At 47.6% G+C, this 26,688-nt stretch overlaps 1 protein-coding gene and 1 non-coding gene across 5 annotated transcripts in view; both read left to right on the forward strand.

Annotated features, from left to right (window-relative positions):
• TTC7B (tetratricopeptide repeat domain 7B) overlaps nucleotides 1-26,688 on the forward strand; it is a 223,343-nt gene that overhangs the window by 8,412 nt on the left and 188,243 nt on the right. The gene's annotated exons all lie outside the window — the stretch shown is intronic.
• On the forward strand, nucleotides 26,489-26,617 carry LOC115303254. The gene has a single exon (XR_003913945.1). It is a non-coding gene; the product is annotated as a small nucleolar RNA SNORA11 (small nucleolar RNA).

Below are 26,688 nucleotides of genomic sequence, written 5' to 3' on the forward strand. Positions count from 1 at the left end.
AAAATACTAGTTTACAAGCTAAGTATCTGATGGGAGGGACCATAAGAAGTGACTACCAGTGACAGAGAGTTGCCCCTTTAATTCATGGAGATGCCCAAAGACGGGCCAGTTCTCTGAGGAGTTCAAGAGGCTTTTGGTCTCAACTCTGTGTAGCGGTACTTTTTGGCTCTTTTTTCTTCATCATCAAGGTCCTTGAGAAGTTTTCAGGAGAGATTGTGGACAAATGTTCGATGAATGCCACGTGTCCAGAGCCCTCTCCGCTCCATGCGGACCGCTAGCCTGCAGGCACGTGAGGCGGGGTTGGTGTGGTCAGCCCCGTGTTTCCAGAGCTTTTGAGTTAGCTGCTGATGTTTCCAGATTGGGGCCATCCGGTTAATTCTGGCTCCTTTGGGAAGAACAGAAGAGCATCCCCTCATTGTCCCCGGGCAGGCCCTGGCTGGAGCTGGGCACAGCAGCCCCTAGGACGGGCCCCTACCTTCCCCCTGTGCCCCTGCGTGCTGCTGGAGGTGGAGGAATTGGCCTTTCAAGGGTCACCTAAACTGGCCCATGGCTTCTAGATGTCTGACTTGACCTGGGCTTCCTGGAAATGTGCACAAACTTCCACACGAACTTCTCGGCCACGCAGGGCCTGACCAGCTAGTGTTAGCCTTGGCTTATTGGGCATCAGAAGCCAACATCATTCAGTTATCAGTGAGGGCTCTACTGTCTCTTCAATCCTGCAGACCTCTAATTTACAGACAAAGGAAGTGAGACTGGGCGAGGTTACTGGAATGCTCGTGATGCCTACTTGTGCCAGGCTCTGTGCCCTTCCCTTGGGTATCACAGCCAATCTTCACAACCACACAACCACCCTACGAGGTAGGCTCTGTTATTCTTTCCATTTTACAGATGAGAAAACTGAGGCACAGGGAGGTGAGGTACGCTGCCCAGGGCCCCAAAGCCAGGAAGTGGCTGAGCCAAGACTTGCGCAGAGGCGGGTGCTGGAGCCCACGCTCTCCTCCTGAGCCGCAGAAGGGGGACTCAGTCTGAAGCCTGTGCATCTCCAGAGCCCATGTTCTCAACCATGAGCTTGTGGATCAGAGCATGCTCGGGCCAGGTAGGGTCTCCTGACGTAGGAGACATTCAGGCCACTGGCGAGTGCCTGTGGTTTGTATAGACACCCTTCTTCGCAGACTCAGCTTCCATGCCCCTCCACCTTAAATCCTTCTCCTTGGCCACACTTTTACCCGTAGATTCTGTGCCTCAAGCTCACACGTCCCGTCTTCTCTGACACCCTCTGGGCCTCACCCGCTCAGAGTTAATCGTGTTCGATGTGGTCTTTGCGCGGTAGGTTAGTAGACTACCTGAAAATCACACTAGCGTTACCTGTCCTGTTATCCGACGCCCCCACCAGTCCGTGGGGTCCTCTGAAGGAAGAGCTCTTTGCTGGCTAAGGATACACAGTATTTTGGCGCATAATGGTTGCTCAGTTATTGGATGAAATTTATCCAAGTTCCCTTGCTTGGATTTTTACTGAGACGCCCATCATGTAACTCAGGTGATTTCCGGTGCCTTGGCTCATAGCCTGTCACAGTGACATGCGTTTTCTTTGTAGGTAACACATTGGCATATGTTAGTGGCTCAGAGTTATTCCTTGCCAATCATGGGAAGCACCTAGGAGAGCGTGCTGACGTCACACCATGACAGAGCCTGACCTGGGTCTCTTTCCAAACGTTGTACGTTTTAGTTCATTTCCATGGTCAGGGAGTTCCCAAGTGGATCTCCCCTCCCCCTCAGCCTCTTAACTCCTCCCTTCCATCTCTTAAACCTAAGCAGACAAATAAAGGGGATTGAGAAACTCTTTAGCTCCTGATAGCATTGGTTTAATCCAGCAAGTAGGATTCTTCGTTCTGGGATACACACTGAAGTTTCGGATGAAATCTCCAGGACATCAATTGGCCACAGATGTTTCTTTCCCGAATTGGAAGGCTTGGGAACAGTGGACACATGGCCACTGTCTATTTTGGGACTTAGATCTGCTGGACATGGGGTGACTTTGTGCAGATAGGACAGTGGAAGGTGGCAGTGGCTTGCCTTCCTGGGCGTGGCCTTTGTAGACAGCCTTGGCATGTACCCCGTCACCCTACAGGGACCAAACCTGCACTGGCTCCGATCTGAGAGAAGTCTTGTAACATTCCAACTGGTCATGCCGTTTCTCCCCGTCCACTAGGGTGTCGTCCTCATCTGTGTGACTGAAGCCGGCTTGCTGGCGTGTTGCAGCTTACGGAAAGGGGAAGAGAGAGAGATGTGTGGGGGTGGGCACCAGTAGCACGCACCTCTTCTGCTGACGGTCCCTTGCTGAGACATTGCTGTGGGACCACAGCCACCAGGTACCTGGGAAAAAGATGACCCGGGGCACACGTCAGCCTCTGATCAGACATGTCCAGTAGAGTGTGGTCTCTCACCCAGCCGGAAGTGGTGGAAAGAAGTAGCTTGCACTCGGGCGAATGAAAGGGGACCTGCAAGGCTGAGGCTCTGGTGCCCAAGGGGAGGGACATTATGGACCCGGAAACAGTGGCATGATATTACACTTCCCTTTCTAGATCACATGGTGTCCAGCAGAGAAGGACTGATTGCAAAGGGCAGACGGGGCCCTCATACAAATGTTCTGTCTTCTCTTTGGGGAGACTGTGCCAGAGAGGTGTAGGGACTTGCCTAACGGCACCCAGTAAACTAGAGCGAGGGCCAGGATGAGGCAGGAAACCTGCCCGTCAGGCTGCATGGCCCGTGTGCCCAGGTAGAGAAGGTGGCACGACGTGGCGGAGCTCTCTGGAGCCGTTTTCTCTCTTCCTTCTTTGCTGCTGGGTTTGAACTTGCTCATCTGGTGAATCAGTTAAGAGCCTGGGGTTTTGAAGCCGGACTGCCCAGATCCGATCTCCAGCTTTGTCACTTATTAGCTATAAGATCTTGGGCAAGTTACCTTCACGTCACCGGGGCTCAGTTTTTTCATCTATAAAATAGAGATAATATTAGGACCTACGGTGTAGGGCTTTTGTAGGGAAAGAGGGAATACATGTAAAGCTCTTAGCACAGCGCCTGGCAGAGCAGCAAAGCTCAGCTATTTTTGTTCGTGGGTGTGACCCCAGATGGATAGACCTCTCCAGAAGCCCCAGGTAACATCCAGTTACCGAGACAGGGAAGAGTTGCCTTAGTAGATCTGCCTTGTCTGGCAAAGGATTTGGGCCCAGGAGTGGGACCTGGGAGCAGTAATATTTAGAGGGAAATCTTTTTTTTAACATTAAAATTTTTTTCTTTGTAATGCTTGTTTATTTTGAGAGAGAGAGAGAGAGTGAGCAGGGGAGGGACAGAGAGGGAGACACAGAATCCGAAGCAGACTCTAGGCTCTGAGCTAGCTGTCAGCACAGAGCCCGGTGTGGGGCTTGAACCCATGAATTATGAGATCATGACCTGAGCCGAAGTCAGATGCTGAACCGACTGAGCCACCCAGGACACCCCTTAGAGGGAAATCTTTAGGGGCACATCAAGTGAAGATCTGAGATCTGGAGTGCCACATAGGGAGGAAAAGGTGCCGAGGGTGTTGGAGGATGGGCGGTGCCCAGGGGCAGATGGAGAGGTGACCCTAAGGGGACTGCACCTCACCAGTCTTGCCCAAGGCTGACTTAGAAGGTTAAAGGGTCCAAAGGGACTCGGGCCCACCTTAACGGCCTTATCACAAAGGGCCGTTCACATCAGAATGAATCAGTTGAGTCACGTAGTGTTCCTGTAAAGAGGCCCGAACAATTCACCCAGTCCTCTGACAGCTGTCTTCATAAGGAACATGCTAAATCCACTGGCTGTCGAGAGATTGCTGAGGAGCACAAACCATCTCTCGGTTCGACTCCCGGGACAAGGGCTTGTCTCTTCGGACTGGACTCCCCTTCCTGGCCAGAGGCCAGGGACCAGGGGCCGGTCCCTAAAGACCTCCCCTTCTCTGGACTCTGCAGAGCTCAGGGACCTCCCATTCTTCCCAGAAGAGCAGGTGTGATGACGAATAGCTCGAGAACCATATAATGACCTCCCCTTGGAAAACGTTACCTCCTCTCTTGCCTGCCCCCGGTCAAGCTGGCCCTAGGGTTCTCTTTGGACTGCCCGTCGTGTGTGTTCTGAGCGTCTCCATCTCAGAGGTCAGCGCCAGGGAAGAATGAAGACACCTGCGTTCTCTAGGGGGTGGCACGGAGGGGCAAGGGAGCACTCGAGGTAGGCTTTCCAGAAGCGCCGCCCGGCCCCCGCAACCGACAAGCGCTCGTCTGTAAATAGAGAACCCGTCTCCCAAAGGTTTGGACCCCGGCCCTGTTCTCCCCAGCCCGAGACTCGGTGTCTTCACACTCCCACAGCGTTCAGCTTAGCCGGGAGACTTACACGTTCTCTACAGATGTTTTCAGAAGAGGCACCTGGGGGTTGCCCGCTGTCTCCCGTGGGCCTCCTACTAGAGCAAAACTTAGATAAGCTGGCAAAAGGGACACAGTCCGCTGATGAGGGGTTTTTACCAGGTGTTGCTCCTGTGTCTTCTCCGTGCTTGGCCCCGTCCTGGGCATCTGGGTGGCATGGGAAAAGGCTTGGAACAAGTTGAGTTGGAGATTTCTTCAGACGGTGGGTGGTTATGGCTTGAGGAACGTCCGACACCCAAAAGGCTGCCACGTTAAGCAGGGGTTGCCTCTATGGAACTTGAAAGAGAATGAACCTGCTTTGGCTCTTGCTCCCGAGGGGCCGATTCTAACAGCACTGTGCATCAGGCGAGGCCAGACCCTCAACAAGGCGACTTGAGGCGTATGTATCCTACATGTGGTTTACTTTTCTGCCTCAAAGCTTATTTTCCCATCCTGGAATAGTGGCTCCCAGGCAAGTGGAAACCGTCCCGAGGAGAGTGGAAACATGTTTATTGGGGGCTTTCAGCTTTGAGAATGACGCAGCCTCCGTCCATCCTTGGCAGATGTTAGTCTGCTGGTCCCAGAGACAGCCCGGTGCAGTGCGTTGGCCGCTGGCTGGCCATGCTCCGCCAGTGCGGAAGGCGTCCGTGGTCACGCTCACACAGAGGGCCCACTGCCCTCTCCAGGCAGGTGCTGAATTCTTCTGAGCCCGTCGACCCTTTGGCTCAGCTGCAGGCACAGGCGCGGGGACCAGGCTTGCGTGTTGAGGGAGGCATAATACAGAGGCAGAAGCTGCCCTGAGGTGACAGATGAAGCCACTCATGTGCTTGGTGAGATAGAGTGTCATGGGAGAGGTATGACGGTCGCTGGGGACATGGGAGTGGCAGAGGGTCCCTGTCCTCTGCTCTACCCCGCCCCAGCAGTAAACCAAAGTGTTTTGTTCATAGAGAGGATAGAGGCCGCAGGGCAAATCCAGGTCAGCAACTCAAACTCTACCCCGCAAGGCTTTCTGGCGGTGGGGCCAGAGCCCCTGCCCCGGGGACACAGGACATGCAGAAGAGCAGGCAGTCTAAGGAGAGCTGGGATCCAGAGCCAAGCTGGAGGCTCATTTTGAAGTTCTGCTAGTGGTAGTAGTGCTAGGAGTAGTCTTCTGAAAGACCACTCTCAGTGGTCTGTGGAAGAATACCCAACCCGGCCCGACTTGGGTGGCAGCCGGGTTCAGGGCTCAGAGGTGGGTTCTTTCTCTCCATTTCTCAGCCTACCGTCCTCTGTGTTGGTTCCCATTCCAGGCTCCAGGCGGCTGGAGCAGCTCCAGATTCTTGATTCTTGCAGGTGTATGTCTCAGAAACCTCGGCCACATTCTCACTGTGTGTCCTTGGCCCTGGTGGATGACATTCCCATCCTTGACGTCGTTCAGTGGCCAGAATCCTCATGCCTGGGGACTGGCTTAGGCCTTGCATGAAGGCTGTGATGAGGAGGGGTGGTCCCACTGGGAGAATCAGAGGGAGGGTCCACGATCGACGTCCACAGTGCGGCTCTTCTAACACGAGCCCCCTCATCAGAGAGGCCTGGGGCACTGAGCGCCCTTCTCTCCCTGGAGGCGGGCCTTGCAGCAGAGAAGGGACACATGGGGAGGAGCCACCTGGCTGCTCTGTGACAGAGTCACTGTGGACTGGACAGGAGGGGGCCTTGCAGCCAGACCATATCAGGTGGGTAAGCGCTGAAGGAATGGGGCTTTTTGGAGAAGAACATTCTCCAGGGTGGCGGGCCCTGCAGGGAAAAAGGCTGCTCTCTTCTGGCCTCGGGGATAGGGCCCGAGCCGGGCAGTGGAAACTGCAGAGTCCAACGTTAGGCCCCATCTGGAAGTCTTCCTACTAGCAGGAGCTACCTCGGGGCTTGGCTGCCCTGAGAGGTGGGGGTTCTCGGCCGATTAGCGTCTCTCGAGCCCTTCCCAGAGGTAGCGCGATGCTTCTGATTTACCTGTGTGGCCGCACCTCGTTCTGGCAGCCGTCCTGCGCGCCGGGATCAGCATTCCCTGTGAGCAGCTGAGAGGCTGGATTTCGGAGGTGAGGTGGGATTCCCATCGAGGCCCGTGGACCCCAGAATCCCTCCTCTGTCTGCTTTACTGAGCTGCCTTCCAGCCGGACGTACAGTCATGTACAGTTGGGGATGCTATTGACCAGGATCTGGTGTCGGATAACCTACGAACCTTCATTCTGTTCTGTGATTCTTAAGCCCTTCGGTCTAAGTGTCTAAGTCCTACCTGTTTTATTTGCAAAATGGGGATAATAGTACTCAGGTGAGAGTCCTGTGGAGGCTGAATAAGACAAAATGGAAAAATGCTTTGAAATCTATAAATCCGAGGGCCATGGAAGGGGGTTTGTGGCGTCTGACGTACCCCTGCGGTGGGGGTGACTGGTGGCTGGGGTGGCCTCCCCTCCCTGCGGCCCCCACCTCCCCGCGGCCCTGTCCAGCATGCCCCTTGCCTTGGGCAGCCGGTGGGGCTTCTGGCTGTCACTGTGGTTGACTGTCTGCCCCTTCCCCTACCATTTTATTTTACTGTTCTTCTTGTTATAGACAACATACATGTACATTATATAAAAATCAGAAATACAGACCAGTCAAAAGAACATAAAAATATCCATCACCTGATCTACCCAGAGCCAACCTCTGTTAGCAGTTTAGTGCATTTACTTTTAGATCTCTATAATTATCATGTGTGATTTTTTTTTATAAAAATGAGTTTATACCACAAATACTGCTTTGTGACCTGCTTTTTCCACCTCAGTACCGATCATAAACACTTCCAGCAGCTGTACAGTATTTCATTATATGGATGAGCTACAATATATTTAACCAAAAAGCCTCTATTTTTGGACATGTAGGTTGTTTTCAGCTTTTTACTGTTACAACATAAAGCCGTGACGAACACCCTCTCAGCCCGGTCTTTGTGCGTGTCCTTAATGGTTTCACTGGGAGAGATTTCCAGAAGTGGAGTTTCTGGGTCAAAAGAGAAGTATTTCCAGACTGTTCTGCAGAGGGCTGTACCTTTGTGCTTTCCTGTCCACGGGCTAGGGGGCCTGGTGCCTCTCCTTCTGGCCAACACTGAGTAGAATCCCTTTGGTCTAAAAGCGAACTCTGATTCTTTGATTGTGTGTTGAGTGCAGGCTCTTTGGAAAACAGAAAAATATAAAGCAGAAAGTCAAATCCGTCACCATCCTAGCACTTGAGCTAGTTAACCACTGTTAGATATAGATAAATTTATATAGATTTGTATCTATATATCTATAGATATGTATTAATATAGATATATCTATATCTATTTCTCTAAGATGTAAAGTATGTAAATATATATTTATATAATATTTATTTTTATTTTGAGAGAGGGAGAGAGAGAGACAGAACAAGCCCACTAGCAGGGGACAGGGGCCGAGGGAAAGACAGAGAATCCAGTTGACGTGAGGCTCAATCCAATGACCCTGGGATCAGGATCCAAGCCAAAATCAAGAGTCGGATGCTCAACTGACTGAAGCACCCAGGCGCCCCTATAATATTTTAAATATAATTAGGATTATGCCCTGTATACTATTTGATAGTCTACTTTTTCACCATATGTATATATATATATATATATATATATATATGTATATATGTACAATTATTTTTCTATGTCATTAAATATTTTTGAAAAAAGTTTTTATTGACAGCACAGTGGTGTGCCTTATGGATATTTTTGAACCACTTGCCTATGGAACATCTGTATTGTTTTAGTTTTTCATATTACAGATATGGTCTATAGCTTTAAAAAAACAGATTTTTAAAAATGTTTTAAATTTATTTTTGAGAGACAGAGAGAGACAGTGTGAGCAGGGGAGGGTCAGAGAGAGGGAGATACAGAATCCGAAGCAGGCTCCAGGCTCTGAGCTAGCTGTCAGTATAGAGCCCAATGCAGGGTTCGAACCCACAAACCGTGAGATCATGACCCGAGCCGAAGTTGGAAGCCGGACACTTAACCAACTGAACCATCCAGGAGCCCCCAAAAAACAGATTTATTGAGATATAATTCAGATACCATAAAATACTCAGAGTTGTGCATTCATCTCTGGGGTCAATTTAGAACATTCTCGTCATCCCCTCCCTCATCAATGATCCTGTCCCACGACCTAATTAACATCCCCCCTCTTCCTCCCCCTCCCCCCGCCCAGCCAAAGTCAAGACTTCTTTGTGTCTCCACCAGATTTGCCTGTTCTAGGCATTTTATATAAACAGGATCACGCAATACGAGATGTTTTGTGTCTGACTTCTTAGCATGTTTCGGGGTTCGTCCATGTTGTAGCATGAATCCATGCTTCGTTCCTTTTTTGGCCAAATAATATTGCATTTTATGGACGTACCACATCTTTCACATTTTGCACATTTTATTAATCCATACGTTGATGGACAAGGGATTGTTTCCACTTTGGGGCTATCATCAATAATGCTGCTGTGAACATTTGTGTATAAAATTTGGGGGACATGTATGTTTTCATTTCTCTTGGGTATACACTTGGGAGAGTGGAAGGACTGGGTCACGTGACTACGCTGGGTTTCACTGTTCAAGGACCTGCAACTATTTTCCGAAGCAGCTCTACCGTCTAAAGGTTCCCACTGCTTCGTCAGCTGTGAAGCTGACTCTATAATCTGTCCTTTCGAAGCTAGCCATCCTAGCGGGTGTGAAGGCACAGGCGCCCCCAAAACATAAACGTTTTAAATTCTGATTAAGTGTGGGGTGCCTGGGTGGCTCAGTTGGTTAAGCGTCCAACTTTGGCTCAGGTCATGATCTCGTGGTTCATGGGTTCAAGCCCCATGTCAGGCTCTGTGCTGACAGCTCAGAGCCTGGAGTTTGCTTCAGATTCTGTGTCTCCCTCTTTCTCTGCCTCTCCACCCCCCTCTCAAAAATAAACACTAAAAAGAATTTAAACTTTGATTAAATTCAGTGTTTCTTCTAATTTTTATTTTGGTGGCTTTTATGCTTTTGGTGTTATAGTTCAGAAATCACTGCTTAATTGAGGTCACAAAGATGTATTCCTATGTTTTTTTCTAAGAGCTTCACAGTTTTAAGTCTTAGATTTTAGATCTATAATCTACTTTGAATTAGTTTTTATATATGGTATGAGAACTTCATTCTGTTGCATGTGGATATGCAGTTATTAACACATTTGTTGAAAAGATTATTTTTCATTGAGTTGTCTTAATGTCTCTGTTGAAATCAATTGGACATGAATGTAAGGGATCTATTTCTGGATTCTTGATTCTAGTCCACCATTTGCCTGTATTTCTGTCTTTATGCTAATACCACACTGTCTTTATTACTGTAGCTTTGTATTTAGTTTTGAGATGGGGAAGTGTGAGTCTTCCAACGTTGTTCTGTTGGAAGATTATTTTGGCTTTTCTGGGTCTCTTACATTTCCATATAAATTTTAGGATCAAGTGGTCAATTACTGGGAGGAAATATATTGATCTCTTACCCTGTAACCTTGCTGAACTGATTTTTGAGCTCTAATAACTTCTGTGTGTGTACGGATTCTATAGGATTTTCTCCATACAAGGTCAGGTCATCTGTAAATAGGATAGTTTTACTTCCTCCTTTCTACCCTGATGCCTTTTGTTGGTGTTGCCTAATTGCATTGGCTACAACCTCTATTATAATGGTTAATAGAAATGACCAGAGCAGTGATTTTCTAAGATAGGGGAAAAGCTTAGTCTTTCATCATTGAATATGATGTCAGCTGTGGGTTTTTCATAGATGGCCTTTATCAGATTGAAGAAATTTTCCTTTATTTCTGTCCTTTTTTTATCACGTTAGGTTTTGTCAAATGCTTTTTCTGAAGAGAAAGTCATGTAAATTTTTGTGCTTTATTTTTCTAATGTGGCATACATATTACATCAATTGATTTTCATATGTTAAATCGTTTTCGCATTCCTGGGATAAATCCCACTAACTCAGGGCACACACTTTTTTTTTTTTTTTAATATGTTGCTGGGTTTGTGACACTAATATTCTGTCCAGGATTTTTACTTCTATACTCAGAATGGATATTGGTATTGTTTCTTGGTGATGTCTTTGTCTGGTTTTGGTGTCAAGGTAACACCTGTGTGACAGAGGAAGTTTTGAAGTGTTTCCTCCTCTCTTGCTCTTTGGAGGAGTTGGTGACATATTGTGTTAATTTTTAAGCATTTGGTGGGACTCACCAGCAGGCCGTCTGAGCATGGGCTGCTCTTCCTCAGGAGTGTTTTCTCAATCCCATCACTGCAACTCTGTTGTTTTAATAGATTTTTAAAAATTTGTTTAACATGTATTTTTTATGATTTTTATTTATTTTATTTTTTTGAGAGGGAGAGGGCACAAGTGAGTGAGTTGCAGAGACAGGGAGAGAGAGAGAAATGGGGCTCACCCAAAGCGGGGCTTGAGCTCACAAACTGAGAGATCATGACCTGAGCACAAGTCAGACGCTTAACCGACTGAGCCACCCAGGTGCCCTGTTTTCATAGATTTTAATTAGCCTTTACTTGTTCTCCACTTCCTTTGACATGGCATTTTCCCTCTGGAGCCTTGAGCCTCTTGATCACGGCAAACAACCCTGGTCAGAAAGGGATGATATTTACCCAGTCGGTTACCGGTTGCAGAGCAGATGATTCGTCTCTGGCTCCTTCTGCAGTAGTTCCTTGAGCGGCAGCTCCCATGTTAACACCGCACGCTCGCTTGGCGCTTGGCCCCCGGTGCAGTCCAGGGAACGGCACTTCCTATATTTGCGGTTGGTTGACAAAATCAGCCTAGGGGAGGAGTCCCCTTTTTCCCTGCCAGGAAACTGCCAACCAGGAGTAACTTAAGTTTGTAAGTTAGAACCATCTTTCTGGCATGGAACGGAGAATGGATTAGAAGGAATTAAAGATTATAGGGAAGGAGACCAGTCGGGGAGGTGAGCTGGCTGCGGACTCTTCGCCTCTCGTTCTACATCCGAGGGCGCCTCACTTCTGCCAGCTGTTTCCAAGACGCCCTAGTCAGTTGGTTGCTGCCTGGGTTTGGCCAACAGGAAGCATCGGCAGGAAATTGGGGAGCAAGAGAGAGAAGCCAGGGTCTCTTTCTCTCTCTCTGTCTGCCTCTAGCAGCACGTTTGACGCAGTTGCATCTCTTCTGTCGCCCCAGCTGTGGGGGTCTGACAGACTCCCCCTGAGGTTTCGGCTCCCACCAAGGAAGCTTCTGCTGGGTTCTGTCTCCCACCTGTAGCCCCAGCTTCTGGGCTGTTGTCACTCCATCTCCTCCCTCTGTCCTTTCTGGCCCTCGGGATGTCAGTGACCTCCTGATGTTTCAGAATTCTGGGATGCCATACCATCCTGTTTGGCTTTTCATCTCTTTCATCCCCTTAAATCTCTTTTATCTGTAAGGACCGGAGTGATTCTTTTGTCCTACTGGATCCTGACAGATACTGCAGATGCCTGGCTTCCAGCAGGCCCCGGACACGTGTGTGTTGGGGAGTTGCAGTGGGAAGGTGGCGGAGGGAGGAATCCAGATGACTGAGACTTTTAGCTTCGCTCACTGGGCAGGGGATGATGCTGAACCAGGTTAAGGATTCCAGAGAAGCCAGCTTCCCTTCCAGAAGGGGGAGGATGCTGGGTTGGAGGGGAACGTGGTGATACCTCTGTGACCGCAAGGGGGTGCTGTTTTCTGGAGCCTCTGCTCAGCGCCCAGGTCTTTAGGCTATGGGTCTGTTTATTGGTCAGGATTTAGGAGTCGATTGTGTGTAGAATTTGGTCACAAGCCAGCAGTGGCCGAGGCTCAGGAGCACAGAGGATGAGGAAAGGCAGGATCTGAAGCTGGAACCCTCGAGGCCCCTGGATGTACCAGGGAAGCCCTCCCTTCCGGCAGAGCACGCACCAGGGCTCCTGGAGGAGGGGAGGCTGGAGGCAGATGACACAGAGCTTTTCCCTGGGGGCTACAGGGCCTAAAACACAGCATTTGTATGTTTGTGCAGATTTCTATTCTTTAGTAGGTTGAAGTTAAAGGGTGGTGAAAGCAGTGAGTAGACAGTGGCCTGAGTGTCAGGACAAGTCAGTCTGAGGTTTAAAGCACTATGGAAAATTCCGCACCAAGGTCGGCAAGAGTGGAGCCCCCTCCCCCCCACCCCGAGTCAGCTTTTCCCTTACTATTGAAGGTCAGGTTCTGGATGAGTGCTTCTGCTAATCAAAGCAGGTCTAGGCACGGCCGAGCAGCTTTTCAGATTCTGAAGGCTCGCCCGTCTTGCCAGGGCAGCCCCATATCCTGCTGTGTCCCACCCGCGTTCTGCTCCAGGTTACCTGCTGGCCTGCTCACCCACCTGCCCTCACCCCTGCCAGGCCCGTTCCCCACCCCTGCTTGGCTTCTCCCTCCACCTGGCGTCTTCTCCTTTTCCCTGTGAGGAGTCCACCCTTGGTGACACGTGAGTGACCATCTCTCCGGCTCTGTTGTCCACTTCGGTCTCTCCTTCCTCTTCTACCTCTGTTTATAGTTAGTTCCATCCAATTTGGCGTTCAGGTTTTGTTTAATGACTTCCTATCTGTCATTTACTTTTCTCAAACTAGCTTTCGTCCTTAATTAATTTGCTGGCTTGCAAATATGTGAGCGCCTTCTCCAGGGTGGCCTCTGAGACCATGTCACATCCAAACTGCTTGTTTTGTGCCCCTGCATTCGCACCAGGGACAGTGCTTGCCACGCAGGGCTGCTTGCGACGGGGTGGTTCTTTAGACACGCTCCCTTAGCAACCCCTGGGGTGCATCGCTGATGATGAACTCAAGCCGAGTAACACAGTTGCTTAACCCAAAATGCAGTGTTTCCAGTGTATTCTGAAGTCCTCTCCATTCTAGATAAAAATAGATTTTGGTTTGGGCCTGACATGAAACTGATCGTGTCTCTAATTCCTACCACGTTCAGCTGCAGGCTTTGGACTGTCTGTGGGCTGTGTGTGTGGACTGTGTTTCAGGCTGGGGGCCCTAGAGACCCCTCTCAGCTCCTTTTCTTTGAAAGCCTGTGACTCTCGGATGCCTTAATGCAGTTTTCTCCCCCTGCATTGTGTGCTAGCTGCTCTGTTTTCCATGCTTAGGATTTGGGTCCTTCCTACTAGGATCAACCTGGGGCCTAGACTCCAACGAAGCTGGCCAGGTTTGGAAAGATCATTTGGTTCATACTCCTGTTGAATATCTTAAAATCAGGACTTCAGACTCCTCAAAACGGTGCTCACTCCGCCACCACCCATCTCTTGGCTTCCATCATTTCCAAACCATGTCTGGTGTTCATTTTCTTCCCCCAAATGTTCCTGATGCTTCGGGAATGAAAAAAGCATCCAGATTTGGAAAGCTCTGAGCTCTGTGGGGGCGGGAGCGGAGCACAGACTGTTCTGTGGAGAAGGGGGGCGTCAGAGCGGGCTCCCCGGCCTCTCCCTCTTGCCGGGTCTGGTGCAGAAGGGCCGGAAGCTGGGCTGGGGCCCGGGCGGGGCCTCCCTGGCCAGGGCCCTGAGCCTTGAACCAGGCAGAGGCCCACAGGGTGCACGGCAGCCTCACCAGCCAGAGAGAGGGCCTCAGCTTTGGTGAGTACCTACTGTGTGCTGTCTTCTGGGATACTGGTAGCAGGTTATTCGTAATAATGACAGCATTAAAGATGATTTCTTCCAAATACCATTCTAAGCCCTTGCCCCTCAGCGCTCTTAATCCTCACAGTAACCTTGTTAGATAGAAAGGGGTAAGGCCCCCATTTAAGAGGAGGGGTTAAGGGCAGGTCCCTTGTTCCAGCCCCTGGCCCTTTTTTATCCCTTGCTGTCAAGCGCTTGCCTGCTACACTGAGGCTCGCGCATCGTGTGGCTAGGGACCCCCGGGTGACCTCCAGAGACTGCCCAAGCCCCACTCAGAGGCCGCGTCCCCCCTGGGTCCGGGCTGGGGGGCTGCCTTGCTTTGGCGCCGAGCCAACTTTGCAGGAGCTCGTGGAGAACTTCTATCTCCCTGAACACAGCACAGACAGCACTCGGGGTTCTTATTTAAGCAGTAGAGTTCTGTGGTACGGTGGACACGTTCCATAACCGGAATTCCACAGAAGGCCTCAAGCGAGGCCACCTGCGCAAGGCTCTGTCGCGGGCCACACCAACAGGGACCACGGCCAGCAGCCGAGCCGGGGCTTCTAGGCCTTGCCGGCCGCCGCCGCCAGGGGGCGCCAGAGTCGCGTCCTCGCCAGGCCGCCGGGCCGCGCATGCGCAGGGCGCGCCTCAGCGTCCCAGCACAGTGCAGATGTCGCCCCCCGCCGCCGGCCCCCGGGCAGACCCAGACCTTCGGGTCATTCTGAGATTCCACGCGTGGTCAGGGGTCCGAGGAGAGGGGATGAACTTGCCAGGCTTCTTCATTAAGTCCGTGAGCCGCCCTGGGAACCCCAGGCCGGTTCTGGAAGTCCAGCCCGCAGAGGCAAGGGGGCCTCCTGGGCAGGTGCAGACCCGGCCGAGCCTCTGCTCTTGTCCCGCAGGCGGCCGCAGTGCTCGGTACCTCAGTGCCTGCATCACTTTAAGAGGCAAAGGGACGTACCAGTATGTGTGTCGTTAGTGGAGGTTTGGCAGGCGTTAACACGCCTCCTTTTTATCACCGACCAAACATTCCCCCCCCCCCCCCCCCCCCCCCCCCCCCCCCCCCCCCCCCCCCCCCCCCCCGCCACCCGCTAATAATTAGGACTGTAGCGGCCCAAGGAAGATTTTCCTGGAGTATTGGTTGGTAGATTAATGTACCAGTCTTGAAGTGACAGTATCTAGGCCTGACCTTTATGAATTGCATATCTGCTAATGACCATGACCTTCTGGGTATCCCGGAGGTGAAGAATTCTCCTGTCCGGTGGGTGCTCGTGTTGCAACAACGGGGACCTGCTCTGGTAGTTAGCTCATCGGAGCAGGGCTCAGGGCTGGCTCTGCCCATACCCTCTATGTGACCTTGGGCAGATCAGGAATCCTCGCTGGGCGTTGATTGTTTTCATCAGCAGAGTGAGCAGAGAAGATAGGGGATCCATTTTTTTTTTCTTGAGAAGCTGCTTTTCTTTTTCTATCTTCCTTCCTTTTTCTTTCTTTCTTTCTTCCTTCCTTCCTTCCTTCCTTCCTTCCTTCCTTCCTTTTTCTTTCTTTCTTTCTTTCTTTCTTTCTTTCTTTCTTTCTTTCTTTCTTCCTTCCTTCCTTCCTTCCTTCCTTCCTTCCTTCCTTCCTTCCTTCCTTCTCTTCTCTTCTCTTCTCTTCTCTTCTCTTTTATTTCTTGCCTTTTTTCTTTCTAGCTTTGAGATCTGTTTGTTACTGGGAAAAAAGCAGTTTTATAGAAAAGTAGATGGGTAGGGCTGCCTGGGTGGCTCAGTCAGTTAAGCCTCAATTCTTGGTTTGGGCTCAGGTCATGATCTTGCTGTTTGTGAGTTCGAGCCTCCTCTGTGCTGCCGATGCGGAACCTCCTTGGGAGTCTCTCTCTCTCTCCCTCTCTCTCTGTTCCTCCCCTGCTCACACTCGCTCGCTCTCTCTCTCTCTCTCTCTCTCTCTCTGTCAAAAGAAGTAAACAAACTTAAAAAACATTTTCTAAAGAAAAGAAAGAAAAGTCGCTGGGTGGAGGGAATAGGGTGACAGAGGTAGGGGGCCAGGGGAGGCCTTGCAGAGAGCTGGCTGTAGCCAGTGCACCAAACCCAGAACACGTGATGACTGAGGCCGGGGCCTCTCGGAGTCCTGCAGCAGAAGCCTTCCCGCTCCTGAGCTCGGGCCTCCTCCGGACCAGATGTGGCCGTGCTCCCGCTGTGGGAGGCTGCGTGCTCTGTGGCTGCTCATCTCAGGTTGCTAGTCAGAGCTTCCTGTTTATATTTAGATGGTGTAAGAAGAGTATGAGCCCTTTTACTGCCACTGACCCATATTCATATTTAATGTTGGTTGTGTTGATAGGCTTCTCATTGGTTCTCCTTTTGGAAAGCAAGCAGAGACTCAGAGACCAAAGAAAGTTAGGGGGCTGGAATCTTAGGCGAAGGTTCATGGAGGTGCTTGTCCTTAGTTCTTATGTGATACCTGTCCTGTCTCAGTCCCTCCACTGCTTCCATTGTTTTGAAAAACGTCTTTCTCCTCTGTTGCCCTAGAGGTGAGCTTCTCCGGGGAGAAGACCATGGCCTGTTCTGTGAAGCCCAGCCCCCGGCAGAGCACTGCACACAGGCGGTGCTCAATGAGAATTCTGGAAGTGCAGAAAGGACCCGGCACGCCTGGTCCCTGGCAGCCCTCGCTCCTTGCTGGAGTTGGGGCCCCCAAAGCATGTGCTTTGCCCTGTAGGAATCCCTTAGGATGATGAGTCTGCTCTCCTTAGGAAAGAAACTAGAGCCCAGACCAGAGTTTACACGGCATCCTGAATGCCTAGGGTGGAGGGTGTATGCGTGTAATTCTGAAGGGTGGGAATATGGACGATTCTCCTTCTCAGTGCTTTTCTGTCTTTCTCAGATGCTTCTAAAAACACACAAGGTTCGTCACTGCCCCCAGGAAAGGTGCTTGCTGGTGGTAGTAGTTACTGTTGATCAAGGAGTTACTTCACTCTGTGCCAGGCACCCGGCTAAGACTCAGAATAGTCTTGTTTACTTGATGAGGAAATAGAGGCTCCAAGAAGAACAGCCACCCCTCCCCCACCCCCACCTACACTTGGTGGTTTCCATCGGTTTTCTCCTCCGTGCACCCTACCATGGCTTGTCCTTCCTCGGAGTTGAGTATGTGTGACGCCTGGGGGAAGCTGGCCATTCTAGAGGTGAGCACACAGGACCAGCAATCTGGAGCTGCCTTTGCGAGCACTTTGATTTGAAGATCTCGACTCTCCTTTTCCTGAATTTCTTTTTGGCCTTGGGAGTTGAGATCCCTGGAAATTCTCTTATTGTCTTTGAAGCCACAGGGCTGGGGTGTCAGAGGCAGGGTATTATAATAAAGTTTTCCTGGTACTTCCAGTTATAAACTCCCTTACGGCTCATGTTATTGCAAAGCGTCAGGGTCTGGCTTCCAGAGATGCGGTTAAGATAAATGAAGAAACGGTGCCTAATGTTGTAGTACATAACTCGTATAATTATATTTTATAGGCTTTTATTGTGTTGCATAACTTTATAAGAAATTAATTCCTTGTTCATTTTAATGCGATTACAAAATTCAAAATATTTGTTTTGGCTGTTCTCTGAGCCCTGAGCCGAGCCCTTCCTGATGCAGACGAAGTGTGGGAGGCCCAGTGACCCACAGAATTGCCCCGGGGTGGCACGGCTCTTGGTGGGAGAGATCACTTCCTTTGGGCTCTGGACTTCGACTTCTGTGCCTTGACGCTTGAAACTCAATTTTATTGTCATTGTTTTTATCAGACACTGAATGTGCTGTCGGCAGCTCAGTGAGACTGGCTATTGTGAGTAGGGCTGTGTAGTCCAGTAGACCAGGGGTCAAAACTTGACTTTATCATGAAATTCACGAGCTGTGGAGCCCGCAGTTCAGGCTTATCTGTAAGGTGCTGTTAACACCCTGCTTGCATGGTGGCTGTGGAGTTATCACTGGTGTGTGTCAAGCACCAGGCATAGTGCTGGGTGCTGAGTAGGGCCTTGATGAATGAACCTTTATCATTATTTAAACTGTTTAGTCTTACATACCCAGATCAGGCTCCTCGCGGAGGGTTCTCAAATTTGAATAGTTCTGAAAGAATTTGGGGTGATCACCCCTCAGCGATCAGTGGAGTTTTGGGCAGTGAGATGTGCAGCTGGCCACTTCCCCAGCCAGACCTCCAGGATGGATAGCCCTTGTGGAGATAAAATGGAGCCTCCTTTCAGAGGCGAGGAGACCTTGATGCGGACGGAAACCAAGGTGGAGAGTCCAAGTTGCTGTGTTCTGTTGTCTGGGGTACACCGAAATTCAGAGACTGTGCACGTTTGAGCTTTTGAAAGTGTCCAGGGTCCTCAGCTTGCTCCCAGCTGTCTGGTATCTGCCCCCACCCCAAACCCAGTGGCGACGTCCCTCTGGTCTGCTGGTGGCTGTGCCACATCTTTGCCTCCAAAACTCCTCTTATGTCAGACTCGGCAGTCTTGGTTTCTTCCCTTAGAATATTTCCTGGGACAGGACACATTTCCCCAACTTCCAGGCCCACTTACAGTTTCCTCCAGGTCTCCGCACAGACCTTCTGGTTGTCGCTTCATTCTTCTGAGACTTCCTTTCTCCACAAGGTCAAAAGGAGGATGGTGCCTAGTAACCAGGATCAGATAGGGTTCTGTAGACGGAAGGGCTTCGAAAACAGGTGTGATCTGAACGATTTTCTTATCATGAATTTATTTAAACGTGTTACCCTTCTTGGGAGGGACCTTTCGGAAATGATCCTACCTGTGGGCTTCCTCTTCCGTGGCAGGGGGATACATTTTGGGTCCGGTGGCTCCTCCGCAGTCTTGAAATCGTAGCCCACGGTCTGCCACTGTTTTCATCCTTGCTTTAAAGTTGGCCTCGATGATGGGGCAGGGAGCTCTAGATTTCTGCCCTTTGCATGCAGCTTTGATTTGGGACTCACTGAGCTTATCAAGATGTGCATTAGACATTGCTGTCACACCAGCTGTTTGTCAAGTCTGTTTTTCACTATTTTTTCGGTCATGCGTTTCTTTGGGAAAAAGAAAGTAACTAAAAACATTATTGATGGTAGCTTTCCAAACTGACAAGGTGTCGTCTGACATTTTAATGGGGGCCAGTTTGGGCCATGACCTCAGGACTCACTTCTCAGACAGTGTTGATCAGATCCCAGACACTTGAAAATTTATAGTCTGTCGAGAGGCCCTGTAAGTAGCTTTTGACAGAGAACTAAATATTCTGAAGCTGGGCTACAGAGCCGCGAATTCACTGTAGTAAATCAAGTCTCTGCCGTTGCTCTGAGATGGGCCCAGTGACACATGGAGAGAATGTCATCGCATTTGGGAGAAGGAGAGGAATAAAGTTTACCATAAAGGGCCCCCTACCTAAGCACGGCCTCCTTGCTGGGGACCTATTGGCCAGCCCCGACCTTGGGCATCCACATAGCTCCCGAATTAGAAGACAGACCCACAGAAAACACCAGTCTGTCCTCACTGTGGAGGATTAAGCTGTGGAACTAGTTTGAGTGTTCCTACCAACCGTGGAGGATTAAGCTGTGGAACTAGTTTGAGTGTTCCTACCAACCGTGCATGTTGCTAGATGGCAAGCCTAGATGACTGGGTTCGGCTATTTCCGACCTCCAAATACAGATGATAGACCAACTGTGTGGAACTGAACTTGGCTTTTCTTGGATTTGGTGGGTTTGGCGGGTCTTCGAGGGCCTTGGTTGTCTTCATGAGTGTTAGCGGTCAGGGTCCAGCCTGCAGTGAAACAAAGTGCCGCAGAATAGACCCATTTTTTCCCCCCTGGCCCTTCAACACACTCCGGAGAACTTGTCTTTCTTTATATTAAACTCCTGATTTCGACTTGCACATTATTTGGTTACTTTTCATCCAAGCAGATAGCAGATGATGGAACACTTGATCTCTTTTTGTTGTTTCCTGGTGGTTTAAATTTTGCACTAGTGAGCACTTGAAGGGCATCGAGGGAGCTCTGGTCAAGTGCACGCTTTGGAGCAGTTCCAGAGCTGCTCGGCCAAATGGTGGGTTCCTTTGGTTCAGTTTGGTCTGGTTTTTGAGTGTGAGACGGTTTGCTGTGGTTGTAATCATACCTGAACAATAATCATCGCAAACCCTTGAGTGCTTTCTATAAATAAACTCAATGAATACTCCCATTGAATTTGTTCAATTAAAATTTTTTTAATGTTTTATCTATTTGAGAAAGAGAGAGAGAGCACGTGAGCAGGGCAGAGACAGAGAGAGAGGGAGACACAGGATCTGAAGCAGGCTCCAGGCTCTGAGCTGTCAGTACACAGCTCAATGTGGGGCTCGAACTCACAAACAGCGAGATCATGACCTGAGCTGAAGTTGGACGCTTAACTTTTACTGAGCCACCCAGGCGGCCCTGAATTTGTTCAATTTATCTTGTATTCACCTCCAAAGAAAATTTCAAGAGGCTGTAACAGAGTTCAGCCGGAGAGAGGCTGCATAGTGATTTTCCTGCAATTGCATAAACAAATTTGAATCTAAATGGGAAAAGAATGAATATTGAGCATCTGGGCTTGGAGGGGCATTAAAACAGGAATAGAACTGTATTTCTTTCATTTAAAAATTTAATAGAGACATGGAAGATAAAAATGGACATAATTAGGGTGCCTAGATGATTCAATCATTGAGCATCCTACTCTTGGTTTCAGCTCAGGTTATGACGCCAGGGTCATGGAATCAAGCCTTACATTGGTCTCTATACTGAGCATGTAGCCTGCTTAAGATCCATTTTCTCTCCCTCTGCTCTCTCTCTCTCTCTCAAAAACAAACAAACCAAGAAACAAAAAATAGATGTAAGTCAAGTTTCTAGAAATGAAAACTATAATGTCTGAGATGCAAAATACACTGGATATGATTAATGGCAGATTAGACATTGAAGAAATTAATGAACTTGAAGACATAGCAGTAGAAACTATCCATAATGAAACAGAGAAAAATATTCTTTCCAAAAAGTGGAGAGAGCATACGTGAGCTGTGGGATACCTTTAAGTGGCCTCATATGTGTGTCCCCTAATAGGATGGGTAGCATAAAAATCTTTTGAAGAAATAATGGTTGAACATTTTTCACATTTTATGAAAACCATTAGTCCTCAGATCTGGAAAGCTCAGTGAAGCCCGAGCACAAGAAACGTGAAGAAAACAGAACCAAAGCACTTAATAATCCACATTGCTCACAACCAGTGATAAAGAGAAAGTCTGCAAAGCACCCGGAAAAAAAAAAGACACATTACATGCAGATGGACAAACAGAAGGCAGATTTATTGTCAAAAACTATGCAAGTTTATAATCACGGTAGATTTACTGTCAGAAACCATGAAAGTGGGAACACAGTGGAGTGATACCGTTAGAGCACTGGTGGGGGACAGGAGAATGATTCCATACTTAGTAAAAACATCTCCCCACAAATGAGGCCCTAAAAAGCCTTTTCCAGACATACCATGGCTGACAGAAATCATTAGCTGGACTGCAACTGTAAGAAATGTTAAAGGTAGAAGGAAGATGGGACCGGAAGGAAACACAAATCCACACAAAGGAACGAAGTCATAAACTATATTGATGGCTGTGTGCTTGCTTCTTCCTTGTTATTTGAATGTCTTTAACATGGAGTTGATCATTTCAATAAAAATGAGAACTGTGTAGGTGGGACTTATAACCTATGTGAAGGGAAAGTGTGTATAATAAGAGAATAAAGACTAGAAAGAGATAAATGCAAGTATGCAATCGTGAAGGTGTTGGACCATAGGAGATGTGGGGTACTGTCGTTTGAAGTAGACTGTGATGAGTTAAACCCCAAGGCAACCACTGACAGTTCCACTCGGAGACGTCTGTACCCCTGTTCCTATAGTGACAGAACAAGTTCACAGCCGATTGATCAGTATGGATAGAAGACCCTGGAACAAATCAGTAAACTGATTTGACCTAATTGACATTTATACGACCCTCCACTCAACAACAGAATACATATTCTTTTCAAGTGTAATGAAACATTTACCAGGATTGACCGTATTCAGGGCCAGAAATAAATTTCAGCAAATTGGAAGGGTTCAAGTATGTTCTCTGGCCTGTATCAGGGATCCTTACCACCAACCCTGAGGTCAGTGATTCACTAGAAAGACGTGTGGAATTCAGAAAACTCAAGGTTTCAGTTATTACAACAAAGGGAAAAGGCGCTTAGGTCAGAGTCTGGGAGAGACCAGGCTCAGCTCTTCAGTGGTCTTCCCCTGGGGGAGTTTTGTGGACAGCTCTTAATTTTCCTGGGAATGATGTGGGACAACACTTACGGAGTATTGCCAGTCAGGGGATCTCTTTCAAACCTTGGAGTTTTTATTGGGATTCTGTTACGTAGAAATGGGCACCCATGGAGCTGACCTTAATTTTTCAGTTTTTACTATCTCCAGAGGTCAAACTGATATGGTGTGGCCCACGGCCTTCACCATGAATCACGTGATAACTATCTGATGTGGCCCAAGGCCCCAGATAAACAAAGACACTCTTATCAGGTGGGATTTTCCAGGGGCTTCGAGGTTGTTCCCCAGGAGCTGCACAAGGGGGCCTGTCCTTTCTTTGAACGTGCAGAGTTTCAACATCCCGAGCCTACTTAGCCTTTTCTTACACAGACCATAATGGAATTAATTTAGGAATCAATAATAGAAAGATCTTGGGGAAATCCCTGAGTATTTGGCAACTAAATAATACATTTCTGAAGCAGAAATCAAAAGTTAAATTAGAAAGTGTTGTGAACTGAATGAAAATAAAAGAACAACGTATCAATATTTATAAGATACTGCTAAAGCAATACTTAAGGACGAATTTATAACTGAATGCCTATAATAGGAAAGAAGAAAGATCTGAGATTTAATCTTTAGTATTCACCTTAAGAAATAAGAAAAGGAAGAGCAGATCAAGTTCAGTGTTTGCAGAAGAAAGGGAATAATAAAAACCAGAGCTGGGGCGCCTGGGTGGCTCAGTTGGTTAAGCATCCGACTTCAGCTCAGGTCATGATCTCATGGGTTCAAGCCCTGCGTCAGGCTCTGTGTTGACAGCTCAGCTCTGTCTTTGGATTCTATATCTCCCTTTCTTTCTGACCCTCCCTTGCTCACGCTCTCTCTGTCTCTCAAAAATAAATAAAAAACATTAAAAAAACCCAGCAGGAATAAAGGAAATAGAAAACAGGAAAACAATAAAGAAAAATCAGTGAAACCCAAATCAAAGAAATCAAAAGGCCTTTATTGAGAGTCTCATTAAAACTGACAAACCATTAGCTAGACTGTTTGGGATAAAAAGAGAGAACACGAATTGCCTCCATCAGGAATAAGGCAGGTGCCATTCCTAGAGAGTCCGTAGATTTTAAAGGATCGGGGAATATTATAAACAACACCATGTCAGTAAATTTGACAATTCAGAAGAATTGGACAAATTACTTGAAAGATATAAACCACCAAACCTCACGTAAAAAGAAAGAAATTATCTGCACAACCTTGTATCAGAGACATTGAATTTGTAGTTAAAAAGCTTCCCACAAATAAAACTCTAGGTCCAGATGGCTTCCCTGGTAAGTTCTCCCAAAACCTTAAGAACAAAATAACAATTCCACACCAACTCCTCCTGAAAACTAAAGAGGAGAGAGTATTTCTCAAGTCATTTTATGAAGTTAGCATTTACACAAATCCCAAAACCATTACAAGAAACCTACAGGCAAATATTCCTCATGCACAGAGATGGAAAAAATTGTAAGCAAAATTTTAACAAATCAAATCTGACAGTATGAAAAAGAATAACACATCATGGTCAGTGGGGTTAATTTCAGGAAAGGAAGTTTGTTTTCATATTTGAAAATGAGTCCATGTAATTCACCAGGTTAAAAAAAAATAAAGGAGGAAAAGCTGTATGATTATCTCAATGGACACAGAAGAAGGATTTGAGAAAATTCAGCCTCTATTCTTGATATAAACTCATAACAAAGTTGGTGTAGGCGAGATCTTCCTCCACCCGATAAAGGGCATCTGTGAAACACTCACAGTTAGCATCAGACTTACTGGTGGAGGGCTGGTGCCTTCCCCCCGACATTAGGAATGGGATAAGGATGTCTGCCCTCACCACTCCAGTGAGGTTGTACTGTCCGTTCTTGGGCAGTAAGGCACAAGGCAGTACATCGAAATAAAAGGCCTCCAGATTGGAAGGGATGAGCAAAACTGCCTTTTATCTGCAGACAACATGATTATTTATGTAGAGATTCTGAGGAAACTGACAAAAACAGTGGTAGAATAAGTGAATTTAGCAAGGTTACAGAATTCAAGGTCGGTATTCAAAAATTTATTGTAGTTTTGTATATAGCAATGAACCAAAGGAAGTTGAAATGAAAACAGGGCCATTTGCAATGCCGTGACAAATATGAAATACTTGAGGGCAAATCTGAGAAAAGGTTTGCAAGGCGCATACACTGTAAACTACAAACCATTGCTAAGAGATGTTAAAGACCCACATAAGTGAAGGGACATGCTGTGTTCACGAGTCTGAAAACTCGATGCTGTTAAGATGCCAGTTCTCCCCAAACTGATATATAAATTCAACATAATGTCCATCAAAAGTCCAGCCAACTTAAACAAATATATTGACAAGTAGATTTTATGTGGAAATGTAAAGGACTAAGAATAGCCCCCTCCCCAATAAAATTCCTGATAAATGAGAACAAAATTGAAACACTAACACTACTTCCAAGATTTATAAAGGTACTATAGTCAATACAGGATGGTATTGGCATAAATATAGAGAAATGGCTCATTGAAACAGAATAGTCTAGAAAAAGAATCACATGTATATCCCCATCAGATTTTTCACAAAAGTGCAAAGACAGTTCCATGCGAAATGAAAATCTTTGATTAGTACATTTGGATATCAAAAATTATTTTATTTTCTCTTTAAATGTTTATTTTTGCGAGAGAGAGAGAGAGAGAGAGAGAGAGAGAGAGAGAGAGAGAGAGTGAGCGAGCAAGGGCGCAAGCAAGGGGAGGAGCAGAGAGAGATGGAGAGAGAGGGAGGGAGACACAGAAGGTGAAGCAGACTCCACACCGACAGTAGCGAGCCCATTGTGGGGCTTGAACTCACAAACCATGGGATTGTGACCTAAGCCAAAGTTGGACGCTCAACTGACTGAACCACCCAGGTGCCCCTACAAAAATTATTTTAAAATAGATCATAGACCTAGATGTAAAACCTACCCTATAGAAATTTCACAACACATATAAGAAGAAAAGCCTTTGGGGGCACCTGGGTGGCTCAGTCAGTTAAGTGTTCAACTTCAGCTCAGGTCATGATCTCATGGTCTGTGGGTTTGAGCCCCATGTCAGGCTCTGAGCTGTCAAAACAGAGCCTGGAGCCTGCCTCCGATTCTGTGTCTCCCTGTCTCTCTGTCCCTCCCCCCCACTCTTCCTCAAAAATTAACACTTAAAAAAAATTTGGATTAGGCAAATATTCCTTAGGTAGGAAACCCAAAGCACAATCTATAAGAGAAAATACTCATCATCAAATTTTAAGATTTCTGATGTTCAAAAGACATGTTATGACATGACTTAACATCACAGATGACAAAATATATTAGCAAATCCCATATCTGATAGAAAACTTGTAGTCAGAATATATAAAGAACTCTTAAAGCTCAATAACAAGAGAACAAACAACCCAACAAAAATGGATAAAAGATTTTAATAGACATTTCTCCAAAGAAGATCTATGGATAACACAGTAGCTCGTGAAGAGATGATTAGTTTCATTAGTCATTATAGAAACACCTTTCAAAATCACAGGGAGATCACTTCACCCTCTCTAGGACGGCTCTAAGAAAACAGACAATAATGAGTGTTGGCGAGGATGTGGAGAAACTGGACCGCCCCATACATGGCGGGTGGGAATAGTAAGATGGTATTGCCACTTTGGAAAACAGTTGGGTATTTCTGAAATAGCTAAACAAAGTTATTATCTGACCCAATGATTCCACTTGTACGTACATACCCATTAAAAGAGAATTGAAAAGATGTGTCCACACACACAGAATTATACATGAATGGTCATAGCAGCGTTTTCATGATAGCCAGAAGGTGGAAGCAACCCAGTTTCCAGTAGTGGCAAATGGGTGGGTAAAATGCAGTCTGTCCATACAGCAATACAAAGAAGTGGGGGACTGCCGTAATTTGGACGAACATCGAAAACGTTATGCTAAGTGAAAGAAGCTAGACACAAAAGACCCATATTAAATGATTCTCTTTTCATGAAATGTCCAGAAAAGGTAACTCTCTGGAATCTGAAAGCAAGTTGGTGGTTGCCTGAGGCAGGCGTGGGCAGCTGGGATCATTGATGGTGATGGAGACGGTCTGCAAGTGCACTCTGTTGATGGCCGCGCAGCTCCGAGTTTATTAGAAGCTGTTGAGGGCTGTGCTCAGAGCAGGGGGCTGAAGAAATGGCTCTTCTGTTTACAACGCACCCAACAGGAACCTGGGTTCCTTGTGACAAGTGGCACAAAACTTGTGGTTTTCCTATGGACAGATGCCCTACATGTGTCAAAAAGAAAAAGAAAATAAGATAAAAGTTGTTGAATTGTGTACTTAAACTGAGTGAATTTTATGACTT

Source organism: Suricata suricatta, chromosome 9 (assembly GCF_006229205.1).
Source record: "Suricata suricatta isolate VVHF042 chromosome 9, meerkat_22Aug2017_6uvM2_HiC, whole genome shotgun sequence".
NCBI lineage: Eukaryota > Metazoa > Chordata > Mammalia > Carnivora > Herpestidae > Suricata > Suricata suricatta.